The sequence below is a fragment of the Natator depressus genome, chromosome 4 (assembly GCF_965152275.1).
Source record: "Natator depressus isolate rNatDep1 chromosome 4, rNatDep2.hap1, whole genome shotgun sequence".
Classification (NCBI taxonomy): domain Eukaryota; kingdom Metazoa; phylum Chordata; order Testudines; family Cheloniidae; genus Natator; species Natator depressus.
In genome coordinates, this window is record NC_134237.1 from 93,673,159 (window position 1) to 93,699,264 (window position 26,106).

Genomic DNA, 26,106 nt, shown 5'->3' on the forward strand with positions numbered 1-26,106 from the left:
AATACACCCATTACACTGTTTTACTATAATTAAAACATCAAACTCTTTCTTTGTAGATTTGAATGGCATTTTTACAGTTGAAGGTGATCAGGCACTAGACAAGCCAACTACCTTGTTCCATTCCCTTTAGTGGAGGTTATATACCTGTGGCCTGATCTGGGTTGAACGTGCCTGCTCTAGTGGGCAGGCACAGCACTGTTACTGGAGTCACTCAAGCACGTAATGGGTACAGTGAAAATTGTTTGGAATCACCTGCTTCAGCTGACATAAAAACAATTTGTTTCCTTACTGCCATTTGTTCAGGAATCAGAAGATTTCTATTTTTGACAGAGCATTTGAAGTGACTATAGATTTCAGTTGCCACACCTAGCATATCATGGGGCAGTTAAAAGGAAAATTTAAATGAACAGGCTCAAGGCAGCGTGGGAAGAAGACAGGCTCTACTGACCATGTTTTATTGCACACAATAAGGGAATTCTTGAGCGGTATCATTATTTCCAGAAGATTGGAAAATAAAGCTACAGCAGCACTGTGCATAGGAAAAGTCTCAGCTGTCATGTCCTACTTGCTACAGACATAGAAATGATGGACTAGATATATGGGATTGTTAAAATACCAGTGATTCACAAGGACTGTATAGTTTTTAGGACTGCACTTTAATACTGTCATGGAGATTACTACTTTCCACTTTTTCTGAATATATTCCACTTGTTAACAAGCATTATCAAGAAATGATCTACAGCTGACATTATGTTATACAGACCTCAATTCTCTGTCATGAAAAGCTGCAAGACCTGATGGTCGGGATAGTAAAATAGGAGTTAGGCCTGATTTCTAGTCCTGGTTTTGCCACAGACCTTGACAAGTCACTTAACCTCTCTGTGATTAATCTTCCTCATTTGCAATACGCTCTTCCACCTTTATAAAGCATGTGGCACGCACATGTAGACCACCTGTCCACCAAATATCTTGTAATATTATACATATACATTAAACATATATATTTTAAATCATTTTTAGAAGTTTTTCTTTCTTATCCAGGTACTGATGGATGCACTGTAACCAAGACACCACAAAAGTATTTTTATCACTATCTCCATTGCTTAAAAAAATTAAAGTCTTCATCATTCACTAGTATATGAATGGTTTCAGAGTAGCAGCTGTGTTAGTCTGTATTCGCAAAAAGAAAAGGAGTATTTGTGGCACCTTAGAGACTAACAAATTTATTTGAGCATAAGCTTTCATGAGCTATAGCTCACTTCATCGGATGCATTCAGAGCTGGTCCCTGGGCCATGCAAACTATGAGCTGGTGCTTTCAAGGCAGGTCAGATGACAAGTAATCTCATTGATGGCTATCACCACATTTAGGTTTTCAAATGATAAAATCCCCTCCCACCCCCCATGCTGGGGCCTTTGATGTGTTTCCATTCAGCCAATTAGCTTGGAAACACCTCCAAATTGAGCAGAACTGCTGCAAGGAAGATATTAGTAGCCTGCGTTTTAGGCATTTCACTCATCCTTGCAGGCCTGTACCTCTGTGTCCCTAGACACTCCCCCTATCTCTACCATCTGTAAGAATACCTGTTTTTCCCAGAGTATGCTTCAAGGGCCCATTTGTTTCATTTGGCCTTTGAAAAGAAGTAGGGGGATTGAGGTATAAAATGATGTATGCAGGTGTTAACATTTGATTCTGATTTTCTGGGATCAAATGGTTAAAATGCATATTTAGGTTTGTAATTTGAGGGTGTTCAATATCCACCTGCTGAAGTGAAGAAACAGATTGACAGAGCCAGAAGAGTACCCATAAGTTACCTACTACAGGACAGGCCCAACAAAGAAAATAACAGAACGCCACTAGCCATCACCTTCAGCCCCCAACTAAAACCGTTCCAAAGCATCATCAAGGATCTACAACCTATCCTGAAGGACGACCCATCACTCTCACAGATCTTGGGAGACAGGCCAGTCCTTGCTTACAGGCAGCCCCCCAACCTGAAGCAAATACTCACCAGCAACCACACACCACACAACAGAACCACTAACCCAGGAACCTATCCTTGCAACAAAGCCCGTTGCCAACTGTATCCACATATCTATTCAGGGGACATCATCATAGGACCTAATCACACCAGCCACACTATCAGAGGCTCATTCACCTGCACATCTACCAATGTGATATAGGCCATCATGTGCCAGCAATGCCTCTCTGCCATGTACATTAGTCAAACTGGACAGTCTCTACGTAAAAGAATAAATGGACACAAATCAGATGTCAAGAATTATAACATTCCAAAACCAGTCAGAGAACACTTCAATCTCTTTGGTCACGCGATTACAGACCTAAAAGTGGTAATTCTTCAACAAAAAAACTTCAAAAACAGACTCCAACAAGAGACTGCTGAATTGGAAGTAATTTGCAAACTGGATACAATTAACTTAGGCTTGAATAAAGACTGGGAGTGGATGTATCATTACACAAAGTAAAACTATTTCCCCTTGTTTATTCCCCTGCCCCCCACTGTTCCTCAGACGTTCTTGTCAACTGCTGGAAATGGCCCACCTTGATTATCACTACAAAAGGTCCCCCCCACCCCCCACTCGCTTGCTGGTAATAGCTCACCTTACTTGATCACTCTTGTTACACTGTGTATGGTAACACCCATTTTTCATGTTCTCTGTGTATATAAATCTCCCCACTATATTTTCCACTGAATCCATCTGATGAAGTGAGCTGTAGTTCACGAAAGCTTATGCTCAAATAAATTTGTTAGTCTCTAAGGTGCCACAAGTACTCCTGTTCTTTTTACTCCTCACAGATTCCTCTTTTCTCTGTCCTCACTTTTACCACACTCCAGTACCGTGTGTTGTCTTATGAATCATACAAAGGAGGCACAGTCTGAACTCTTGGAAGTTAGGCTTTATTAGAACCAAAACAGAGTTATGTAAGACAAAGCAGAGTCATGTGCTCCTAGCTGCGTATCTGGTGAAGCTACCACTAGACTGCTCCCAACATCTCTTAAAGCTCCACTCTTAAAGGCACAAGACATACTCCTAAGTTCAAGTCAGTCAAACAAATACCAGCAGAGACTTGAGAACTGCAGTGGGAAGAAAGAGGGGTCCTACATCAGCATCCATTTGCCATACTACATGTACACTCTGGGGTTTTATTTAGTTAGTGGAGAGATGTTTTGTTTCTTTTCTGATAAAGTAATTGTGTTACCAGGTTTCACAAATTGCCATGTAATTGCTTAGTGGAGAAGAAGTGTTCTTAAGGCTGACCAGGGTCACAGTTTAAGTTATTAGAAGGTATAAGTGCAAATACTTTTCTACCTAAGATCTCAAGCTAACCATTTATTTGGGGAGGGGCCCCTAGCTCTAACTTAAGCAACTGTTGTTTACCAGACTTTTACCTCAGAAGGCTATTATATTTCAATTTTTCCATGTTGCTGTGGGTTGGGATGAACTGTAACCGCTGCCTTTCATTTAGAATAAATGTAAAGAAGCCATTATTACCAGGTGACTGAAACAATAGCAATAGCACACAAAACACAAGCCCATGGAAAAGCTCAAGTAGAAGCTGAACCATATGGCCCAAGGGGCTATGGCTTTGGCTAGTGGAATTGTTTTTGTGGCAAGAGAGAAAGGGCAAAGAGACACAGAAGCAGCCAGGCCTAGAAAGCCTAGATGACAGCAACACAAGCATTGATAATATGGCCCTGAGAGAAAACTGAGAGAGAAATCTTTTGGGGCACAAAGTGCTGGCTGGAAAGGCAGGTTTAGAACAGAAAGCAAAGGAACTGTCTCTTGCTGTTTGATTCTTATTGTATTCAGAGGAGCAGGGACTTTATTATAATCTTTGTATATAGACAAGATTGTGTGAGGTCCCTGGAATAGATGTTTTAGAAATAGATTCATATTGTTTGTATTTAGTAATAATTTGAATATTTGTTTATTATTGTATATATATATTGTTAATGGTGATATAAATTATATAATGAGATAAATGAGAGCTGCCCTTTACGGCTAGGTTGAGGGCACAGTGAGTGAGTTACTGCACTAGCTAGATTGTGCAGAGTGTGTGCTGTTACTGCAAGAGGAGGGTGGACTGTAGCTGTGCACTGAAGAGGTCTCTGTCTGCAAGAAGCTCCTAAAGCAAAAAAAGTTAGAATGCCCAGAATAAACAATGTTCTCTTTGAAAAACTGAGTCTTGTCATTAAGGGTGTAACAATTGCATCAAAGAAAATATCTGGCTCTATCATCAATTTCTCCTCCTAGTGGAGGCAACTTTAGCTATCTGCTTGGGTCAAAAAGAGGTAACCCAATATAATCAAAACCTTAATTATGACCTCACACTTCCTCCACAAAAACCTAAATACTGTACACTTAGCTGTGCACATGTGTCAACATTGAATATTGCTTAGTTCTGCTAAGTTTACAATACAGGTTTTGTGTTATACTATGAGGAAGATTAATGTGTCATGCATAGGGAGACTTCCTAATCTGTTGGAGGCAAAAGGAAATTCCTTGTGAAGATACAGATTCAATCACTGTCAGGGTAAATGTGCTGTGCAGGCATTAAGGTACAGTTAAGAGGTGTTCATAAGCTGGAATTTCTTTGTTTTTAAGGGTCTGAGTAGAGGTCTGAAAGTCACATTTAACTAATATATGTTTTGTTTCTGGAATTATGAGATAAAAACTAAGTAGACTATCTAACTGACATGTGTCTTCTACATAAGTATTAAGGTCAGTCATTGATAGAAGTGGGTGTAGAACTCTGAAGTTTCTGGCATCCAGTTTTGTGTTCTCAGTCTAGTAAGGAGCCCATTCATCCTCTGCAGGGGATGGACATACAAACTTTTCCAGTGTAATCAGGGTTTTACTTAAAATAGATGTGCGAGTGTGGGAAGTTTCTAGCACAATTAGCTTTTTGATTATTCAAATTTTTTCTTGTTTTTTGAACAGCACCAGCTATTTCTGTCTGTGAAATCAGAAGCCTGTTCCAAAATAGTTAGCAACTAATCTATCAAGTGTTTATATAGTGTTTACCAAACAAAGTCTAGAATGTAAAAGGTATTTTCCAATCTGTTTTCTGGACATCATGAATCAGGGTGTCTTTTTTAGATGGTGGGGCTGCATATTTCTCCCTTCCAAGGCAAGTCTGCGTGAAGCTTTCATTGCCATGTGGTAAATTAGCTTTGCATTGTGTAATCCTTCCTAGTGGTACTTCTCTGAAGTAGCACAATTACAGCCCAGTGAAATTAATTGAGACTGCATGAATGTTACTCTGTAGGCTATGGTAATGGAGAACAGATATTATGGAATTATATGTAGAAAAGGAGAGAGATTTCAGCATAGTTGGGTTAGTTAGGAAAGCACTTGTGTAGCATAAGCATAGCTCAGTTTCAATTTCCAAAACCAAAGTAGAATGCCAACAAATGCCGTATTTAAGTGCAAATGTGAACACCAATTAGCGCAAAGAAAATGCAAGAATTAAAGGCAGATGCACCTGTTTTTCTCAGAAATCACTGTCAGATGGTACATAATTAAATACCCATAAAATGTTATTTTTTCTGATAGTTAAATCAGTGTTCAGGCAGAGGAGAAAATGGTTTACTATTTCTTATTACAGGCTTCCTTGCTACTAGGGTGTCACTAATGACATCACTTTATACCACCAGGACTTCCAGCAAGCAGGAGGCTCACGAATTAATCAAAGGATTTAATTTGCAATAGAACTGCCAGTGAATACATAATGAAAGCTTCCCAACATGTGAACTTTCAGAACATGGTACTAAACAAACTTGTCATGCTCTTTTTAATGATTCACAGTGTTAATAACAGGGTCAGTTGTAGCTTTTCAAAGGGCCTTTGATGGCTGGAGAGGAAATGATTTTACAAAAAGAAAAGGAGTACTTGTGGCACCTTAGAGACTAACCAATTTATTTGAGCATAAGCTTTCGTGAGCTACAGCTCACTTCAAATAACCTGCTCTTCATACCGTAGGATCAAAGAGCTAGGGAAAACAGTTGTCTGGAGCTGGTGCCTGGCTGGGTTTTGTGTGACTTTTTCATTTTCTTGCTGTGCTTTTCTCTTTTCTTTTACAAAAAAGCTAGTTTGAAACTAAGTAACTCCATTGTACCCCCATTTTGTTAACCAAAACAAAAGCTTACTGCCAATGAAAGGAATGTGTGTATCTACAAAACAAGAATGTGCAAAAGCACCCATCCTGAAGCCATCTGTGGAAGAAACCAGAATTGTTTAGCGATTTGTCGCTAGACCCTATACCACTAACAGCTGATAGAGATTCCACTCTGATGTAGGCTCAGGTGGAAAGTGTCATGCTTTTGCAAGAGATATGGATGGGGTACAGAGCTTACTTATACACACCAGATGTGTTCATCATAAGATCCTTTAATGCTCAACCAGCTGAGGTTTGTTTAAATAAGGTCTGTTACACATAGTGCCACCAGTGGCTGAACAGTATAATGCCACTTGGCATTCCTTTACAGAAGGAACTTGTGCCTTTGGAGCAGGAAAATTTGGGGTTTTTCCCACTGTTGCCATGGAGTTAAAGGTCGCCATGCTGTGTTGACATGGAGTTCCAGATAGCCATGCTGTGTAGAACAGTGACAACTGTGAAGTTGTTTCTATCGTCTATTTAGTTATGTCCTTAATGGCACACAGTGAAATATTACAGTGTATTTGTGTACTCAAACGGAGACAGCAAGACATGATCCTGCACCATGTAACTCAGTATACACTTAACAAAATAACACTTTTAAACAATTCATTTTATATAGGATAGGTGAGGGGACAATTTTTTATGGAGTCAAGTTCTAGTCTTCTGTTATATATATATGAACATATCCCTTTAAAACCATAAGCCTTTTGCTTTAAAATGTAATTAATTTTAAGCATTCCATTAATATGAAATCTAGACATACAAAATTAAAAACTAATATTCAATATTGAAAGTTGACATGTGAATACAAAAATAAAACATTTATTCCAGGCAGTGCTACCTTGAGCATTTGCTGTCTCCTACCCTGCAGATTGCACCCAGAAATGAACACCCACATATACATTATTATTTCACAAAATGTAAAAAAGAGCCATATTTCTTGCTTCCCACATGTACTGTGCCCCTTGCTCCTACAGTTTGTCAATCAACAAAGACTGGAACAAATGTGTTTCTTTAAATCATAAAAACTGACAAAGCTAATAACAAGATAACTACTGTACCAGGTGAAACTATATCCACCTTCAGAACTGATCGAGTGATTAAAGTGAAGGAAGAAGACCTTTAAAATAAAATTTTTAAAAAAAACTACTTTACCATATCAACATTGTGTTCCTCTTTCATCTTGTTTTCAGACAAACTTCTTATGCACAACCATTTCAATAGGAACAGTGTATCATATTTTAAAGTTGGTCCTTGTTTCTATGTAATGCTTAGTTGATCTGTGTGCTTACATCTGCAATTGCACTATATATGTCTGTGTAATTCCTGATTGATCCACTCATCCTCCACATCTACAACTGCTCTCAAATACACAGTTTTTGCAATACATGTATGTCGGCTTTGCACTCATCCGCTTATCCAAAGTCACTTCTTATTTTGAACAGGTGAGTAACACTTTTACCCCATCAACATCAAACAGTAGCAGTATCTGTGTTGGTAAATTTTCCTGACAATTTGCATGTCTGATTTATATCATCTATATCTGGGTCTGCTTCCCATGTTGTAGCAGCTATATTCAAGAATAATATAGGGCCAAACCCCAATTTTCTATTCTTATGTCTTGGTGTGATAAAACCCCTATTTTAGTGGTGATTTTGCCAGAGTAAGGGCTGATTAAGGGAGGCAGTAATTGCCTCAATTTCATTATACCTATTTGGAAAGAACTGTAGTAGGTAGGAGGTGGAATCTACCTCACAGGATTGTCCCTACTAGTAATGATAAAATTTTCCTCAGACTTGTAGGATTATGAAAATCATCATAAAAATGAACCACAGATTTATTTTCTTATGCATTATTAGCAAGTAAAATACTGTTTTCCTTGCATGTAGAAAAGTTCTGTTAATATGAACATTGGCTTATTTCTTGAGTTGGCATCATTTTAATTAAATTACAATTAAAGTATATATTAGCAGCAGGGGCATGTGTCACAGAGTGCCCTTGGGTCCTTTAAAACTGGGAGCTGTAGTTGTAAGTCATATACCTGTACCTACTCATGTAGAGTCCTCAGAGGGGGGAAGCACAGTGCACAGGGTTCTCACCTTTGTGTCCCCCACTGTGTGCTCCAGGGGGTGAAAACTGCCATTTCCCCTTTCTCTTTTAATTTTCTCAAGCAGGCACTGCAGGATGGTGGTTTCCACCTGCTTGTATCTCCTGGTCCTCCAGAACTCAATGTTAAGCCCCTACCCCATGAGCCATCCCTGCTGCCTCAGGCACACATCATCTGAACCAGCTTAATGACATCCAGCTGGTCTGCCTACAAACCACACCTCAGGAACAGCTATACATGCCTGTGCTCCATACTGCCCATTTTCTTGCCCTCATGTCCCACCCTGATACCAAGTGGGAGGACCAGTTGCAAATTCCTGAGGCAAAGCTCCCCTGTGGGCCAGCCTGCCTTTGACCTTGGTTTCACAGCCTGCCAGGGGCATGGATTGATAACTCCATCATGGAGCAGTGAACATGGGTGTGCTTTTAGTACAGTTCACTGAGTCCTCCGACACCTGCCCTTTTCATGTGAGAAGAGGACCACAGCACACCAGCTTTGCCGTTCTTTTTCTGCTTCCTCTACAGTCTTTTATTAGGGTTTTTGCTGCACTTTACCCCTCACCTTTTTATTTATGCACATCCTGTTCTCAGCCCCACATAGTCCAGAGACCTCCACCTGCACAGGAGTAGGAACAGGTATATGACCAGCCAAAACTGCCATTTCTCAGTCTAGAAAGACATACTTGGAGGTGGCGGGGGGGGAAGGGGGGAAGAAGGAGGCAGTTTTATGTACCTTTGAGGCCTATTTCCTTGCCATTTTTAGATCGCACATCCAGGCAGAGTTCTTCTAGATAGTGCCTGATGACACTCTTGGTGTCTTTTCTGAGCAATAGGTGCTCTCTGGGATTCTCTGCTCAATGTCCCTTTCCAGATCCATTATTTTAAAACTTTGACCTCATTCCCATTCCTGTTTGTTTTTTGCAGTCTCAAGACATTCAGCTGACCTCCATATTTTTTAAAATCCTCTCCTTGGTTGGGGGGAGATCTTAGTTGTCCTCATGGGCAGAGCCCCTGAAGAGAATCAAATACACCCATTGCAGTTTTTACAGCCCTTGAGTCCTTTTAAACTTGGAGCTGTAGTTGTAGGTCACCCCTCTGTTCCTATTTACATGGGGGTGGGGGAGGCATCCTCGGAGCAGAAGGAAACAGAGCAACACCCACTAAAGTGAGGAGATAGCCCTGAGGTGCTGTCTCCATCCTTACTAGTCCTTATCCTGTCATCCCTGCCAGAGGATTCCATCGCTCCCACTGCTATCATGACTTAGGAGACAGCCATAAGCACAAAGATTGCACCAAAGTAAGGTGGTGATGGAGCTGGAGAGGCAATTGGCCACTGACCATGAGAATCCATCCCTCTGCAAAGAGCTGCTGGAGAGGCAAGACGAGCTCTGGGTCTTTGATGACACTGGACCCAGGGTGTATTTGTTTGCTCATATATTCAGGACCTTCAGGAGACAGACTCTGCTCCCACTTCTGTGCCCTGGAGAAGAGGATGAATGCCAAAACCCCCCCCCCGCAAAACACATCACTTGCCTCTTGGCACAAGATGTCACCGCTTTATAGATCCAGATATGATCGGAGCAAAGGTGAGGGCTTTCTTCACCAACCTTTTATCTTTGCCCCTGACTGATGTCACTGCTCACAGAGTCCTGTGTACATGTAAATAGTTACAGCCATAATGCAGCTATGGTGTTTTTATGAGATACCTACACTTCAGTTAATGTATCTGTATTATGAAGTATATCTAAATTCTCTCATACACTGTTCCTAACAAATGGTTGTTACTAACAGAGTCCTGAGTGGGATTTTTCACCACCTACAAACAAATCAATAATTCTTTCCCTTCTAACTACTTTGAATATGATGTGACTGATTTGTCTCCTCTTAGGACAATGCTAAATTTTCACTGCCTTGTATGGATTGTTTACAACATATTCCCATGTAATGAGTAGTCATTGTCTTATTCATTTGAGATCAACATTATCATCTGCTGTGTGAGAGGGCATTCAGTGTACTTATTTTTATGAAAAACAAGTACCGAAACCACTTCACTGATGCTAACCTCGAAGATTCTCTTCTAATTTCACAGGAGACTTGAGATCATGCAGACTTCCCTTCCAAAGAGCTCCTGAATTTTTGCAAGTAATCTGATCCACACAATGGATGTGTATAACCCAGAACTTTTATTATCACACTGTATTTCTAACACACAATATAATAGGATTATGTTTATTGTTAGTATTATCATTATTACTGAACTGGATTGATTTTTTGTCTTTCTGAAATAAAAAATTTGGACCTATTTGCAGATACGGTTTTTTCATTATTATTTGGACTTCTATTATTTCAAAGCACTCTTAAATTTACTTCAAAACTGTTGTATAGACAACCACTTTTACCAAAAAAAGCAAAACAATAATAAAGAAAAGGAGGACTTGTGGCACCTTAGAGACTAACAAATTTATTTGAGCATAAGCTTTTGTGAGCTACAGCTCACTTCATCGGATGCATTCAGTGGAAAATACAGTGGGGAGATTTATATACACAGATTATATACACGGGGGGGAGGGGGAATAGTTGTACTTTGTGTAATGACACATCCACTCCCAGTCTTACACAAAGTAAAACTATTTCCCCATGTTTATTTACCCCCCTCCCCCAGCTGTTCCTCAGATGTTCTTGTCAACTGCTGGAAATGGCCCACCTTGATTATCACTACAAAAGGTTCCTCCCCTGCCCCGCTCTCCTGCTGGTAATAGCTCACCTTACCTGATCACTCTGGTTACAGTGTGTATGGTAACACCCATTGTTTCATGTTCTCACCTTTCTAAGGTGCCACAAGTCCTCCTTTTCTTTCTGCGGATACAGACTAACATGGCTGCTACTCTGAAACCTGTCAATAAGAAAGAAGAGAAGAACGTGCAAAGCACTTTATTTATGTTTCTATTCTGTTCGGTCCAGTAAAGCATAGATATAACTGTGCATTATTTTTATTATTGAGTCTGCAAAAAAAAACCCAAACCCCAAAGCTTACATAAATTAATTACAATGATTTGGATGTATATATGTGCATATTACTTCATTTATTTTTCTTAAATAATTTTAGAAAAAAGTGTCAACGTGGCCACCACCAAAAAATTTGTTGTGAGAACCCCTGCTATAGACAGAAGCCCTGCCAGGGACAAAGTATCACTGATAGCGCTGAATGTGATTTATATTCATAAATTTTATTGCGTCTTTGTGGATCTATGTCAATCACTCATGATCACTGCAGATTACATTTCTAAGAGGAGTTGAGCATGCTAATAGAATTTCAAAGGAGAAATGGTGATGTGGATTACACATGGCAATAGGTGAATCTATTCTTACGTCTGGTGTCTGTTCCATTAGAGGGTCAGAATAAAAAAGAGATGCTGTCATTGTCCTGCTCTTTTCTGTACTGTGAGTGATCTTATTCAAGCCCCTGACAAATTTAGCATGTTAGGTGTTTAAATGATTTTTATTAAAATATTTAAAAGAAAAAGCCATACATACTCCAGAAAAGATGCCCGGCTAACAGCCCTGAAGTCTGACGCCATCCACAGTATGACCACAAGATTCCCCAAAAGTGCAGCTAATGAGCATCAACCAGCTCTAGGGATAGAATAATTTAAGCCTCCTGCATATGAGATTATCTGTCTAGGTTACCAACCAGTTGAAATTGGGATGGTAGAGTTGTGCTTTTCAAATGGCCAAACAGTGAACACGTTATACAGACTTCTGATAATTATCAAAGACATACAGATGCAACGTTTTAGCTCAATCCTCTAGTCCCCTCCATGCACTTTAGGCTTTCAGTTTTTGATGATGAGCTATTTCTATTGTCTTGTTGGAAATAGGTCTTATTTCTAAATAGATCTTATTCCTCTTACATTAGATTTTCTTCTAAAACAAGATTTAGCTAATTTGCAAAGGTGTCCATCAAAAACCTCAGCTGCCTACCCTTCATCTTGACGTATTTGATAGAAACATGCTCTTTCATGTATCTCTGTAGGATATAAAATATTCATCCCATCTTTTCAGCACTTAATCATGATCATCTTCATCTTGTCTACTGGTGAAGTGGAAAGACCTGAAAATGGATTCTGCTTCCTTTCTACTGCACAGATGAGCTATCTTTTCTTATATGAGTTTCTTTTTCCAGCTTTCTAGCTATCCTAAATCATTTGCTTCTACTTGATGCAGCCACCAAAATTAGGAAAATTGAACACTTTGAAGGGTTAAACTTTTGTGCTGGTACTTAGAATCATGGAAGTTGGGAAAAGGGTTGTGCTGGCTTGAGGGAAGCCTTTGAAAAACCTCTCACCAAAGAAAGTGAAACCAAGGTAGCAGGGCCTCCCTCTCCTCTTCTCCTACCCCCATATCTTTTATCACTGCCTTGTGGCGTTGTCTTTCTTGTGTTCACTGACTCTTCAATAGATGGAGAAGAAGAAAACTTAATGGAGATCACCACAAGGGCCAGTGCCATCAATTCCCCCGCCCTTTTTGTAAGAACTCCTGCAGATCTTGGGGCTGTTTACCTGTCCTGCTGCCCCAGAAACATCACAAGAGCAAGAGGTATATCTTCTTTGCCCCGCACCCTCATCCCTTTGTTAGAAGTACTTCAGCTCTGAGGAAAGAAGTCACCTGCTTGGGGGGGCATCCCATAGAACAGTGTGTTATTCTCTCCCCCCCACACATCCCTCCTAAGTTCCAAGGGTTAAATTAAATGCTAAATTCACAGATAGTACCTCCCCCTCCTCTCCCTTTCCAGATCTGGGGGAGTTCCTGCATCTCCCCAGTCTTTGCTGGCTGGTTCCTGGGCTGCTTGGAAGGCTGCTCTGTGCAGGAAGTTCTGTCATGTGCCACAGGGGAAACCAATCCCCACGTCTCTCTGAAGTGTGGAATTTCCAAACAATTATTGAAGGGGGGCAAGAGCTGCTCAGCAGTGCCAGATGCAGCCAGCAGCAGGAAAAATCTAACTTCCCTCCTATTGGCTGTACTCCCAGGAAGGAGGAGAAGGAATCCTGGCACTAGATTGCCTGCCTGAGCTGGGCTGGGTGGGCCAAAAGATAGTTGGGGCCATGGCTCACATACCCTGCCCCTCCCTCCCAAGCCAATGATTTAGGCACCTACAGATGCAGACAGGTGCCCAGTGAGATTTTCAAAATTGCCTAGACACTGAACTCCTATTGGGCTGAAGGGAACTAATAGAAGTGTGGAAGGAAAGATTATGGTATAGGTAAGGGGAAACAGGCATATGGGCCTTTTGTTTTAATCCTTTGGTCTGTGTGCTGTGCCCTTCTGAGTGAAGGAATAAATAATGCTTTGCTTTGTAGAAACTATTGTTTGAAACGTTTATCAGCCGCTGTCACAGACTCCCAGAGTACTGGAATTACAGGTACCAAACTCAGTTGGGCCTGTCAATTTAACACGGTAGAGGAACAGTGAAGCTGCGGCCCAGATATCCAGGCCTAGAAATGCATGGTTCCACCCTTGGGAAAGGTGAAGGTGCAAGGGGGACAAAAAGGGATCTAAAGTGCAGCTTGCTCTATAAACAAGACACATTGCAATCAATGTACCCCGGCTATGGTACCGGAATGGCTATGGTACCAGAATGACGTGGCAATTGTCTGCTGCTATGTTCCTATTTGTGTTTACATGAATCACACTATTTACAGAGGGGTTAAGAAACTGCTGGTTTATCCTTCTGGGTTTCTGGAATGAAAATAAAGGCTGCAATGCCATTTCTTGATGTGTATCAGCAGCCAAATAGGATATATTTGACTGCTTAACGGAAACACTTCAGAAGTTTAATATACTTGTTACAAACCTCGTTGCTCTCACATCATATGCCGCTGCCTTACTGATTGGGAAACAACCTCTGTTCTGACAGAGATAAAAGAAGCAAATCTAAATATTATAAATATGAGCCAGTTATGTCTCCTGCCATGTATCTCCAGCAAAATCTGGTGTAAAATCTTTATCATTGCCTGTTGACTAATGAAGCTCAGAGATAGCCTTTTTCCCCATGTTCCCAGTCAGAAAGAATTTTCTCTCTTTACTAATGCGAACCCACACTCATCATCATAAAACAATTTTCCTACCAGATGGCTAGGTCTTCATGAAATAATCAGCCAAGCATAGGATATACGGTCTGCTCTCCTTTCTTATTTCCTATCCTCAGATCAAAAATCACCAAAAGTGAGGTTACTTTTGTTGTAATTGCAAGACCATGAACTGAAAATAATCTTCACACCTCAAGCATGCACTGAATCTTCTGCAGTTAATAATACACTTCTGAGTGTAGAATGCAATGTCCCATCTGCTACGCAGGGGCAGCACAATGTCACCGGTGCTCCATGATCTACACAGTGGCTGCCTGTCAGATTCCAGATTTAAGTTTTGGGACCTTCCTGTTAGAGACAATCTCTCTCCTGGTGACATCCTGCCACAGTTGTGATTTGCAGAGATACTTGAGCTGAAGCCTCCTTAATTTAAGGGAGAGTGGCTGGTTGTCAAGCATTCTTTATGTGAGAGGTTCTCAGCTGTTATGATCTAAAATAGCCCAGATCAGTTCACCTCCATGATGAGAGAGCAAAGTGGGGCTAACACCCACACAATGGAAATATAGCTGGGACTAATCTATGTTGCCACCCTCACATCTATGTTCCCACCCCCACTTGGCTCTGCTTCCCCTCAGACTCCACCCCCTCTCCAGATACAGTCTCCCATTGGCAAGGTGTGATCCTCCCCTCCTGCTGCTGGGGGCAGGATGCACTGGCCAGAACCTGATTGTTTGGGAGCTGAGAGTCCAAGCAGGTGAGCCAGGACACACCTCTGCCAATGGGGAGGCAGTAACTGTATGCATATCTGGGGGGACAGAGGCAAGAGTGGGACCCAGAGGGCCTAGAGCAGCTGCTGCCACAGCCCCTGGGATCAGGCAAGGGAGATTGTTTCCCTGTCTATCCCTCCACCTCCTCTCCTTCCTACACTGTAAGGTGCATTTATTTGTGCAGGCTGCTGAGGAGGTGAGCTTTCAAGGGCAAATCAGACTTATAAGGGGTAAGGGAATTTGGTGTTCTATGGGCTATTTAATTTCATTTGTTTATGTAATTTATGGAAAAGCAGCTGAAGAGGTGGGTGCAACCTTTGAGCTGTTCCTGGATCAGCAGAGAATGCATTAGTTAAGTAAGGGTGGTCCTCTGCATGGCAAAGTGTGAATTTGGGCCCATTACCAGCACATCTCTACAACCCCCAGGTGATCATCAGCGAAGGACTGACTCACTTCTTTTCTTTGCAGTTTCTATGGTGACTCATTTGTGGATTCATGTCTTGCCTAAATTGATGTCGGCAGGAATATCTACTCCTATACACAGTGTGGCTGCTTCAGTCCTCAGCAGCAATTATCGGAACACACTGGGAACATTGGCTGCAAATTTACTGCAACAGATGTCTGCTGCAGCACAAGCCTAAGATTGACTACAGAGTGCAAGCAGCCACAGGTGGCATGTATAGGCACAAATGGCTGCAGTTGTAAACTAGATCAGCAGTCGATGAGCGTATTTCCAGTCATCACTTCAGTGCAGAGAACTCCTTAGTTTAATGTGCCACATATGCATCTCAGCAGGAAAACCTTTCCCTTAGCTGGAAATCTTACCAGAGGAGTACAACAAAAAGAGTTGTGTAAAAGCAGAGAATTGACATAAGATAGAAATGCCTTAGACAATGGCAGCGGCAATAACAGCCATTGCAAGATGTGGCTGCTCTCCCCAGGAGACACAGTAATTCCAGCAATGAGGCTAATAAAGCCCGGAGATTTATTAAATTGTCAGATTTTTTTTTTAATCTGCATATTGCTCTGAGTTCGGACAGCAAACCAAGGCATATCTGGGGTAGGTTGACAATACATCACATTTTGGCCAGGACAGTTCCTTTGTTAAGCCCTGTCCTGCCTGTCCCGACCTTTTTTCCAAAAGGAGGCATTTGTCTCATTTGCTCTTGCTCCCTTGATCAGCTGGCAAGAGCAAACAGGACAAATGCCCATGTCTATCAAAAAAGTGGGGTGAGGTGTGGAGGGGACCAGCGGAGATGCTAGCCCCTTGCAGGAGGGAGACAGGGCGGGGAGAGCAGCATTCCAGCAAGCAGAGCCCCCTGCAGGGTTCCAGGGACCAGGTAACAGCCTGATGCAGGAGGGAGGGGGCCTGCAGGGTTCCAGCGACCAGACAACAGCCTGATGTGGGGTGGGATAGGGTTCCAGCAACCAGGCAGCAGCAAGGTAAGGGCCCTCAGGCAAGCGGCAGGGAGTGTCCCATTTTCTCTTTGGGAAATATGGTCACCCAGTCTAGGGGTGTTGTGTCACCATCCCTCATTTACACGAACGTGCATACTTTCCAACATGTCCTGCAGCTTCAGGCAAGTTCTGGGTGAGTAGAAACAGTAAATGTGCTGACTAGGCCAGTCTGAATACATTACTTGATTTTCATGGACATTTTTTGAAGAAGTTAGTTTTGTAAACCCATAACTTCCAAGTTGAACCATAGACTGAGCTGGCTCAAATGAACAATGGGCAACATGACAAAAGATGAGATGAGTGTTGACAAACACAAGGCAATGTGTATTGGGAGAAATTATCTGAATTACTTGTACACAGACTTCTAAATCTGCTATAACTACTCAGAAGAAAGACTACAGAGGGCACCATTTTGGACAGCTCATACCAACTAGGTATAGTAAGCCTACAGGCAAGAGAGAAACATGTAGACTATTTTAAAATCCTCTCTCTAAATGTTCCTCTCAGAAAAGCAGGAGTAAGAAAAGCAAACAAAATCTTGAGCAACGTAAGGAATGGATTTGAAAACAACGCTGAGAATTTCATATTACCTGAGATACTGTTTTCAGTAAGAACCCAGGTGTAAAACAGATATAGCAGATCTAGAAGGGGTCCAGAAATGGGCTACAAAAGCAGTTAGAGGCATGAAAAGAGAATGCTGCTCTTAAAAAAGAAAAAAGAAAAAAGCACAACACATAACAAACCTGTGAAACTCAATGAGCCACCAGATATCATTGAAGCTTCAGTAGGATTCAATAAATGATTAACATTTACATGGATAAGGAAAACATCCACAGTTATGTTAGGTAAAAAAAAACACGTAAGGAATATAAACCCTCATTCTTCAGGGTTAAGTCAACCACAAACTGACAAGTAGGAGAAAAATCTTCCCTATTGGCAGATTATTCCAAGGGTTACTCTTGTACCTTCTTCTGAAGCATCTTCTGGTCTCTGCTGATGGACCACTGAACTGATGGAGTATGGCAATTCTTACATTTTAAAAGTCTCTGAAATCGCAGAAGCAGTTGAAGAGCGAGCATCTAAAGAATGGCACAATGCTGCCATCTCCTGACTCAATCCTGTAATGACACCATGAAAGTTACTTCTGACCTTTTACAATATGGTGCATAAGGATGCAATGGTTCTTCTCTGAAAGTTTGGGTCTTTGTTTGTTTGTTAAATGGAGTCACATAATTAGGTAAGTTTAATATCATATGATGATACCAACATTCACAATAAGAACAAATACCCTCAGTAGAATATTGCTATAAATAATCACTCTAGGAGAGAATGAAGAATTTTGTATTTTTGATGTTATATTGCTATCTGAACATGTTCTCGTTCTCTCTCATTTTTTTCTTAAAGATTTCTAATCTCTTAAATTGTTCCTTATAAGCAAAATTAAATATTTAATCACAAAGGAACAGATTTGAGAGGGATTTAGGTACTGTCCCATTCAACACCACGTGGCCAAAATCTCTAAGTGGGCCTGCTGCCTAGCAAAATGGTAGATGGTGTTATGTAGCTGCCTATCTCATCATTCAATCTCATAGAGGTGGAAGTTTCAGAATGCTGAGATGAGTGTTCTCACAGATAACTGGATATTTTACCTTTGCTTCCTAGAAAGCCTCCTGCAGCAACCTGTCCCATTCACCGTGGCGAACCGTGGCCACTGGGAGCTGTGAGCGGCCATGCAAATGTAAACAAACTGTCTGGAAGCCCGCCAGCGGATTACCCTGACGGACCGTGTGCGGCATGAGGACCACAGGTTGCCCACCACTGACCTAGAGGATAATAGGATGATAAGTAATAGCCAACATGGATATCTCATAAACAAATCAAGTCAAATCATCCTAAGTTCCTTCTTTAACAGGGTTACTGGATGAATGGATAAGGGGGAAACAGCAGACACAATATATCTTGATTTCCGTAAAGCATTTGAAATTATTATAAGGTGGGTGCACAGCTGGTTGAAGAATCATACTTATAATTTCATTTAGACCACATTTCCCTAGTTGGCTTCTGGGAATGCTATGTGGGAATATGTCAAATGTCTTACTGAAACTTAGGTTGATTTGGCATGATTTGTTCATGAGAAATCCATGTTGGCTATTACTTATCACCCTATTATGTAACAGTGGTCCCCTGTCATAGTGGGACGGTGTATCTAGTGGGAACCCACAGGAGTCTGTCCTGGATCCAGTACTATTCAATATTCACATTAATGACTTAGATAATGAATTGAAGAGTATCCTTATAAAATCTGTGAATGACATCAAAATGGGAGGGGTTGCAAGCACTTTGGAGGACAGAATTACAATTCAAAAGATCCTTGATAAATTGGTCTGAAGTCACTACAATGAAATACAGTGATGACAAATGCAGAGAACTACACTTAGGAAAGAAAAATCAAATGCACAAATACAAAATGGAGAATAACTGGGTAGGCAGTAAAGCTGCAGAAAAGGACCAGGGGGTTATCGTGAATCACATGTTGAATAGAGTCAATAATGTAATGCAGGTGCAAAAAAGGCTAACATCATTCCAGAGTTTGTTACTAGGAATGTCATATGTAAGACATGGTAGGCAATTGTCCCACTCTACTTGGCACTGGTGAGGCCTTAACTGAAGAACCATGGGCAGTTCTTAGTACCACATTTCATGAAAGATCTGGAGAAATTGGAGGGAGTTGAGGACAACAACAAAAATGATAAATGTTTCAGAAAACCTGATCTATGAGGAAAGGTTAAAAAAAACTATTTAGTCTTGAGAAAAGAAGAACGGGGGAACCTGATAACAGTCTTCAAATACGGCAAGGGGGCTGTTATAAAGAGGTCCTGTGATCAATTGTTTTCCATGTCCACTGAGAGCAGGACAAGAATTAATCTGCAATAAAGGAGATTTAGGTTAGATAGTAGGAAAATGTTTCTAAATATAAGGATATTTAAATAGCAGAATATATTACCAAGGGACATTGTGGAATCCCCATTCTTGGAGGTTTTTAAGAATAGATTTGGCAAATACCTGTCAGGAATGGTCGAGGTATGCAGTAAACCCTTATATAACGCACATTTATACAGCACATTTTTGACATAACACGGTTTTCATTTAGTGACCCATCTTTATGTTGCACATACTATTTTTATATAGCATGCTCTCACGTGACATGGACCTGTCCACTCAGGCTGGGTGAGAGAACCATTGACTTGGCTCCCTCCTCTGTCCAGCTGTACCCACGGCCTTTGTGTTGTTGACACTGCATGTACCAAGTTTTTGGACATTATATCATGACCATCCTCATCATTTGCATTCATCATTCCACCTTAGAGGAGTAGCAGTCCTAAAGAAAGTGAGAAGAAGAGAATGAGAAGTGAGAAGAAATGGGAAACGATGAGTTTAGCTAAGAAAATAGAGATACTGGACAAGCTCCGTGTTGGTGCCCAAGTCAACACAGTTGGTCAGGAGTATGGTGTGAATGAAACTCTGATTTGCACCTTTAGGAAAGGCAAAGATAGCATTAGAGCACATGTTAAGGCTGCAGGTTATTCCCGTCTTACCATCAAGAGGATGATGAGGTGGGATGTTCAGCTAAATAAAACAGAGACTTTGTTGAACACATGGATTGAAGATCAGACTCAAACAGGCAGCAGTCTGTGGCACAGTCATTCGTGAGAAGGGGCAGAAATAATACACAGCTGTGTGTCAGAATGAAGGAGAACCATCCAAAGGAATGTCATTTAGTAGTGGCTGGTTTCATAATTTTAGGAAGTGCGTTAACCTCCATAATGTGAAGTTTACAGGGGAATGTGCATCAGCTGACCACCAAGAAGCAGAACTCTTCCCTGCTGAGCTAGCAAAAATTATGAGGACAATAATTACAAGACCCAGCAGGTTTTGAATGCTGATGAAACAGGTTTGTTCTGGAAATGAACACCATCCAGAACCTACATCGCCCAGCAGGAGCATTCAGCACCAGGATTTAAAGCTGCAAAAAATTGACTCACGTTGTTGCTCTGCACCAACACATCGGGGATTATAAGTGTAAATCAATGCTTGTTTACCGTGCTGAGAACCCCCGTGCCTTGAAAGGCAAGCTGAAGTCTCTCCTGCCAGTTTACTAGAGGTCTAACAAGAAATTGTGGGTAACATCTCAACCGTTTACAGAATGGTTTACTTTATGTTTTGTGCCTCAGGCAGAACTTTATTTAAAGTCACAAAACCTATCTTTCAAGGTTTTGTTATTATTGGACAATGCCCTAGGTCACTCTGATGAAGCTCTACAGAGTTCAAACAAAAATGTCGAGGTTGTTTTCCTTCCAACTAACACCACCTCATTGTTGCAGCCCTTAGATCAGGGGTCTCAAAAACACGCGGCCCACGGGCCGCAGCCCACCAAGCTCCCCGCTCCTGCACAACCCCCCCCCCCCGCCTACCCTGGGCGCCGCGAGCCCCATGCCACTCCCTGAAGCGGCTAGAACAATGCCCCTGCGGCCCCGGGGTGGGGGGTGGGGGCAGAGGGCTCCGTGTGTTACTCTCACTTCCAGGCACCGCCCCCCGCAGCTCCCGTTGGCCGGGAATGGGGAACCACAGCCAATGGGAGCTTTGTGGGAGGTACCTGGAGGAGCGGCAAGAGTAGCACACAGAGCCCTGTCGTCGTTCCCCACCCCCAGGGACGTGGTTCCAGCTGCTTCCTGGAGCGGAGCAGAGCGGCAGGGGCCAAGGGCCAGGGCAGGCAGGCAGGCAGCGAGCCTGCCCTGGCCCTGGTGCGCACCGCTGCCGCCCTGGAGCTGCTCTAGGTAAGCGGCGCCGGGCCAAAGCCCGCACCCCAACTCCCCGCCCGCCCCCTGCCACACCCAACACCCCTCCTGCACCCCAACTCCCTGCCCTGAACCCCCTGTAGCACCCCACACCTCTCCTGCACCCCAACCCCCTGCCTGGAGCCCCCACCACACCCTGCACCGCCTGGGGGCAGGGAGGGGGTGGGGTTGGGGTGTGTACTTGGGGAAGGGGTTGGAACGGGGGCAGGGAAGGGGTGGGAAGAGGCGGGGTGTGGCGTGGCCTCATGGAAGGGGTGGAGTGGGGGTGGGGCTTGGGGCAGCAATGGGGAGGGTGTCAGTGATGCGGCCCTCGGGCCAATGCGCTAGTCCTTATGTGGCCCTGTCAAGGTTCCTCCCCCACTCTGAACTCTAGGGTACAGATGTGGGGACCTGCATGAAAAACCTCCTAAGCTTATCTTTACCAGCTTAGGTCAAAACTTCCCCAAGGTACAAAATATTCCACCCTTTTGTCCTTGGATTGGCCGCTACCACCACCAAACAAATACTGGTTACTGGGGAAGAGCTGTTTGGACACGTCTTTCCCCCCCAAATACTTCCCAAAAACCTTGCACCCTACTTCCTGGACAAGGTTTGGTAAAAAGCCTCACCAATTTGCCTAGGTGACTACAGACCCAGACCCTTGGATCTTAAGAACAATGAACAATCCTCCCAACACTTGCACCCTCCCTTTCCTGGGAAATGTTGGATAAAAAGCCTCACCAATTTGCATAGGTGACCACAGACCCAAACCCCTGGATCTGAGAACAATGAAAAAGCATTCAGTTTTCTTACAAGAAGACTTTTAATAAAAATAGAATTAGAAATAAGAAATCCCCCCCTGTAAAATCAGAATGGTAAATACCTTACAGGGTAATTAGATTCAAAACATAGAGAACCCCTCTAGGCAAAAACCTTAAGTTACAAAAAAGATACACAGACAGAAATAGTTATTCTATTCAGCACAATTCTTTTCTCAGCCATTTAAAGAAATCATAATCTAACACATACCTAGCTAGATTACTTACTAAAAGTTCTAAGGCTTCATTCCTGGTCTATCCCCGGCAAAGACAAAATGTAGACAGACCCACAAACCCTTTGTTTCTCTCCCTCCTACCAGCTTTTGAAAGTATCTTGTCTCCTCATTGGTCATTTTGGTCAGGTGCCAGCGAGGTTACCTTTAGCTTCTTAACCCTTTACAGGTGAGAGGAGATTTCCTCTGGCCAGGAGGGATTTTAAAGGGGTTTACCCTTCCCTTTCTATTTATGACAGGCTCTCATGGTCATTTGAGTTTGAGACCCCTGCCTTAGATGAAGGTGTAATCAAGACATTTAAATGTTATTACACAAGGTGCACTGTCAAGAAGATACTAGAGGCGTTGGAGGAAAACTCAGAAACTGGTGTAGCAGACTTCTGGCATTCATATAACATCACACATGCAATTGAAGGGATCAAGGAGTCCTCGGATGAGGTCACGGTTCCTACATCAATGCCTGCTGGAACAAGTTGTGGCCGTCAGTGGTGAATAATTTCACTGGCTTCCCCACAGTACACAAGGAGGTTAGGGAGATAAGGCAGATGGCCAGGAATGTTGGGGGTAAGGGATCCTCAGATCTGGAGGAAACTGAAGTGGAAGAATTGATAAACTCACACCAGGAGGAGCTGACTGAGGAGGAGTTACTGGAGATGCATGAGGCCACCGACAATTAAAGTGGAGACGAAGATGAGCAAGAGGAACAGAAACTCACAGCAGGATATTTAAGGGAAAATTTACAAATAATAGAAAAAGTCATAAGGAATTTGATGGAGAAAGATCCAAATATGAACAGGCGCCTACCATGCAAACGAGGTACTGAGGAATCAATACTGCCCAGTCGTGAGCTGCACAAGTCATTGCTGAGTCAGGCAAAGCAGAGTCTCATCACTGACTACATCAGGCCCTCTACACACCAGTCAACAGACGCATCAACTTCAGCATCCCAGTCATAGCCAAGCAGAAACCAGAAAATACCACACCTACTACATCCTCATCACAGTAACTACATTCCCCAGTCATCACCTAGATCATTGTCTTCAGCAAGTCACCAATTCATAGTTTTTAAGGTAATTAATAAAAAAAAATCACAATAATGTACAACTTTGTCATGTCTGGGAACGTAACCCTATTTTCCCCATTTATCCTTCAGTTTATATAACCCATTTTTATATAACATGCGGTTTTCTAGGAACACAACTGCTGTGTTATATAAGGTTTTACTGTACTTGATCCTGCTTCAGCACAGAGGGATTGACTAGATGACCTGTCACATCCCTTTCAGGCCTACATTTCTATAGTCATTGAAATGTTACTGATGTGTAGGAGTTAGAATGCAGAAAAAAAAATGGTGGTGCTCTAGTTCCACACATAAATCTAGAATGCCTGGAGGTTTTAGCTAAAATGATTACCAGTGAAATTACGTTAGCATTCCACTGAGATGAATGAGGCATTTAATACGTATTGAGTGTTGTTTGTCTCTATCCACAGACTCACAAGATTTTTCTGGGGAAAAAATGCACACTTGCCACAGATCCAGCAGCAGCAGAAATGACCAGGATAAAAACAAACAAGTATTAGGGTTTGGAATACAACGATTGATAAAATGTAGTTTTTATTTCAATAATAACTCACACAGCTTACAACTACTGAAATCTTAAAATACATGCTATCAATGCATTTACAGTTGGATCAAACCAGAACATTAAAACATTTGTTTTGTCTCCAAGCCCCAGAGCTCTGGCACTGGGAAGGCAATGTAGGCTTTTTCAGTTTTCTTCGCTTCTTAGATAAGATGACATGGTAGCAAAGTGGATGGCTGCAGGAAAAATAAACCAACAGACCGTGGGACACCCATAGCCATTTTCTTCTCTTCAGTCAATCCCATCAATCTCAAAATAGTACGTGAGTACTGTGGACAAGGGACTATGGACCTGAGAGTGGAGAATAATGATCAGCACTTGTAACTGATCCAGCCAACATGAGCTGCCTGCTGCTTTGCTTTGGGTGATCTTTTGTCCATACTAAATGTGTCTTTTCTAAAGCTTTTAAAACATAATTAAATATTTAAGCCTGATGTAACTATTGGCTTCAGTGGAGTTACACCACCAATGACCTTCTAGATTCAACAACCTTTTGGGGTGAGAGGGAGAACAACAATAGTTAGTGTCTTTTTGGATAATCTGTCAGATATATGTTGTTTTCTGAGGTGACACACCTTATTACATGGAGCACAGTGTTTCTTCCCAGCCACAGAGACACATCAATACATTTCATCTGACAAACAAAACAAAGAAAACACAAAGATGACTCTAAACACCATTTCTTCCCCTTTCCATGTCCATCTTCCTGCTCACCAGGACCTGCTTTTCATCTCCTGCCTCCTTCCAGGCAGCTATATATTTCCAATTCCCTCATCCTTCCCCAACCTGGCTCTTCTGTATGCCTCCACGCCTGCCCCAGCCTCTTGCTCGCCCTTCCATGCCTCTAATCATATAAAGGAGATGGCTAAATCTATGTTTATGTTCCAAACACAACAGTGAAATTTAGCACAGAAACATACGACAAATTTTAACTGTAATGCTGCTCTTTTAAACTTACTACTTGTGTAGAGATTATGATAATTCACAGTGAATAATTTACTTGATAAATGTAGCCTCTTTCTACTGGTTAATGTTAGAAAGCAGATCTTCATTTCTTCAGATTTACTCATTCAAGTTTACTTTACACATTTTTTGGCAGATTTATTTTTTAAAAATGGTTGGTTGATCTCAGAGAATTCACTGCATATATTCAATACTTTACTTATTAGGAATCAGAGTTGTGTTGATTAGGTAGGTCACCTACATGATGTCTCTGTTCTCTGACTGGATGAAAAACCTATAATCAAGAGGAGGGCTTCATGGCACTCATGATGCTTTGAATCTCTCAGAGAGGCAGCAGACCAATAGCATTATACAATTTTAGCACACTTTAAATCATTCCTTTCTGAGTCACACTGGCCTTGCCTGAGGCATCATCCCTAGACATAATTATGATATTGTAAGAGGTATTGGCTGAGTGCAGAGTTTAAATTTAATTTTCTCTCATCACACTCAAAGTAATTGCATGTGTGTCTAGTTGTGAGTGGCCAGATTCTTGTCTGGGTTACTGAATAGCATGTATACGAAGACTCCAGCAAAGAGTTTTCAGAATAAAAGTGCCACCTACTGCATTAAGCAATATCTCTTTTCATATCTCATATAATTTAAACTGCACTCTTAGTAAGCACTGGAGTGTGCAAATATTTTTCTCAGGAGAACCAAGCAAAAAGGAGAAGAAGCAAGCTGCCTTGCAAGGACTCCAGCTTGTAGCTGCAACTTTAGATGCAGAAATAGATAAAGCATTGAAAGAAATACAAAAACTAAGAAAAGAAAAAACCTCAAGGATAAAGAATTAGCTAATCTAAAAGCAGAAGTTTACCCATTGAGAGCCACCATGTTCACACAAACAGTACAGACTGTTGAGTCACAAAAAGAACTAAATGAAATAAAAGAAGAATAGAAGAAGTTAATGAAAGAAGTTGAAGAATGGAAACAGAAGGCAATAGATAGGCAAGCTGCAATGAAAGTGGTACTCTCA